The following is a 3,451-nucleotide window of genomic DNA, read 5'->3' as shown; positions in this document are numbered from 1 at the left end:
CCCCCCCCCCCCCCCCCGTCTGAATAGGGTTAAGGTATGTTGTTATATGGTCCAGGTGGGTCGCCATGATGGCTTTCGGGATTTTTATGCAAATTTATGCAAGTCCAAAATTTATGTCCCGAATCTAAAATAAAGCAACATAACTAACCATTATTGCCAAGCGTATTTCTATGGCAACCGTTACTAATAAGGAAAAGATACGTCCATAGCAACGAGAAAACCAAAAGATGCATACAGTCATGCAAAGTATATTGAATTCAGGAATTAGGGAAGCAGCTGTTGTATTTCACAAAAAGGGTAATTGTAACTGGTTTTCAATAAAACAAAAGTTTTATCGGATTTAAATTTGCAATAACTACAGTCTTCTGTACATATTACACATGGACAGAGATGTAATTTACACCATTCTTTTGACAGGATGACAGGAGAGGCTGTGATTTGCATTATGACACCAGATCAGGTAAGATCATTGGTTGTATAAACCATATTTACGTCGCTACAAATGAAATGTTCATACCTTAAAACCTTTCGTTGTGTCACCATCCTCCTTGATCTGTCCACAAGCTGTCTGCTGTACTCAGACAGGTCAGTCAAAAGTATCTTACTCTCTTCCATGAGAGGCTTAACGTCGTTCAGTTGACCGTAGGTGAGGGCGAATGCCTCTTTGCCCTTCTTGTATGTTCCCTGTGTGTGAATGAATCGTCCGAAGTTGAAAAGATTTGGCACATATCACAAAAATACTAAATCGTACTACGGAGCTTCGAAAATGTCATTTGTATCATGGCAAGTTCATCTGTTGTACCGTACAGCCGATTACGTGCTGTGTTGATCAACTGACGGAAATGGAACTTAAGACGGTTTTTAAGTGTGCGACGTTTCGTTTTTTTTTTCATGGGTAAGCAGTTCATAGAAACCTTAAATCAACACCACGCGATTTGAGTGATGGCTCTCTCAACTCGCACCTCCCTCCACTCCAGCAATGATATAAAAATTGATTGGAGTTCAAAAATAAAAAAAGAATATCTGGTCCATAGCGATGTGCATTTTCATATATGAGTAGTTTCAGCCTCATACTGTAACTCTCAGTGGGTCAACCGCAAACTGCTGAGGAAATGTTTAACTGAACCACCCTTGTACTGCTCGTGTACTGCCAATGGACTTTCAGGGGACAGTAATCTCAAATCATTCGCTCAATACATACAAATCAGAACATTAAAATAAGATATTTGCCTTTACCTTTGTGCCAAATTCCAATTCATCCTATAAAACAACAAGGTTAACGTAGATTGGGAGTGCAAGCAGCTGTTTTCAGCCTACTTAATGTGTAGCAGATTTAAGGATGTCATCGTTAGACGTATTTGACAAATTATGCATAAAGCGTATTTCAAATGTAAAAACGTCGATTCCGATGCGAAACTCTTTCAATTTCTTCAATTATCGGGTAATTTAAACTGGGCAAATCTTCAATGGTTATCACACCTATCATGAATGAGAATCCAATGAGATGTGGATGATTGTAAATAGATGATGTGGCGAAGTATCTTAACAGAACTATTTAAATGACAGGACTGTTTAAATGAAAATGGCCAAATTGGCAAGCCAGAACAGTAAAACTGTTATAGTTGTACTTACTGAATCAGAAGCAAAATTCCATGCACGGGCCACAACCGGTGAAGTCAATTCATCCCATGATAATGGGGGAGAAAAATCTTCGGTTAGCAAACGTTCTATCATCCTTTCTTGCTCCATGTAGTCTGGAGCCCTCCTCGGGTCTTTCAAAATCCTATTAAGTTCATCACTTACAGCCTCAATCTGCGAACAAAAGTGTAACGTTAATGACCTGTTACTAGTTGATTGCCAAGCTCATTTGGCTGCACTGCCTATCAAAAATTGTTGATTGGGGTTTATTATACCAAACATCCAATAGGTCGTGCATTTGTATCGATATCTTAGGCAAACCGGGTTTTGCTGAAAGGAGGTGCACTCTATGTCTATCAAACTTGTATATGATGGAAAAAGAAAAGATAACTTCAATAGGTCTTATCAAGATTTCATATTTTTAAAACACGTACTATGCAGCTTTGTCGGGACAAAGGAGCTGCAACTAAACATACCTTGCTGGTGCATTCTTTCATCTTATCGATGCTGTATGGCCAATTGCTGACGAACTCCTTTATGTCAGTCGCCTCCAGGTCCTTCTGGGCATTGCTTATGATCTTCATCATGACGCTTATGAAGTCGATGTTTTCATTGGCAAAGGTATTCGCACGAAGGACATATTGGCGCTGCGCCTCAACGATGTTGTCAAAACTGAGAAAGATACATTTGAAGTCATCGGTGGATTGTGTATATTCTAAGCGGCTTCAGATCATGACACTTACTCATGCTTCAAGGAATAAGAAATGCAAACAAAAGAATAAATCAACATACATGTCGCAGGCTTTTTCGGTTCGCGTCATGCTCCTGAACGTTGGGGCTTCGTCCTTCAGCTGGGATGCCAGGACATCTTTGTAGTTCCTGTTGGCTCCTTTTGTTTTTTGCAGCTGTCCTATGGTTACGCTAAGGGTGCTAAACCTTTCCACCGACAAGTCGAAAATTTCAATCAAGTCCTCCTCATCACTGTAAAAGACGATGATAGAACAAAGATGATGTTTAAAAAAGATGATATTTTCATTTGAGAGTCTCATCTGATCATCGCATTAGTTAGGTAAATATTGCCTCCAATATATACACTAATACGTCACACCGGCAGTGTCGATGCAAATAGACACCGATGCCGGTGTCGATTCATTCTGACCAATCAGAAGGAGCGATTCACACAAGAAAGTAAGGAATATGCAGGCATTGGCCAATCAAAAAGAGTGAAACATATGCCAAAGCAGAGGAAATAAGTACAGACTGCAATGGGGGAATGGCTACTGGCATTGATAATGAGTATCGTTGTATTAAAAAGCCAAAGACTGCAGTGTTTCGAATATTTTCTGTGGAAATTTTGGTTTCAAAATGCAATCTGTAAAAAGATTTGCACGTTTGGGTAGGCTATATGATAATAACATTAATAACCCGCCTGTTCCTCGGTGTACATGGTGTCATAAGGCCTGGTCCTTTGCTATAACCACCGAATAAAACATTTATGACAGCATATACACCTCGGGGCGGGTCATTAACCCTTAATTCTACATTTGGTTCAAAACACGTATCGGATTATTCATTTTCATGCGTTTTTCTTGTGATTTATTTCCTTCTAGGGTAAATTGTACCCTATCAGGAAACAATGGTAGCTGTTATTTTACCTACATTCATAGTGGGGCACCGTTGGTCTCACTGCTGTCAATAAACAACTAAATCCATAGCAACGTATGCACCTAGCAGCAGAACCATCATGAAGAGAACTAGAAATGTCAAAAGAATCAAACCCCGTCTTTTCGACCTAGCCCATGACCTACACATC

Source organism: Branchiostoma floridae, chromosome 4 (genome assembly GCF_000003815.2).
Source record: "Branchiostoma floridae strain S238N-H82 chromosome 4, Bfl_VNyyK, whole genome shotgun sequence".
Lineage (NCBI taxonomy): Eukaryota > Metazoa > Chordata > Leptocardii > Amphioxiformes > Branchiostomatidae > Branchiostoma > Branchiostoma floridae.
This window is presented reverse-complemented; position numbering follows the sequence as displayed.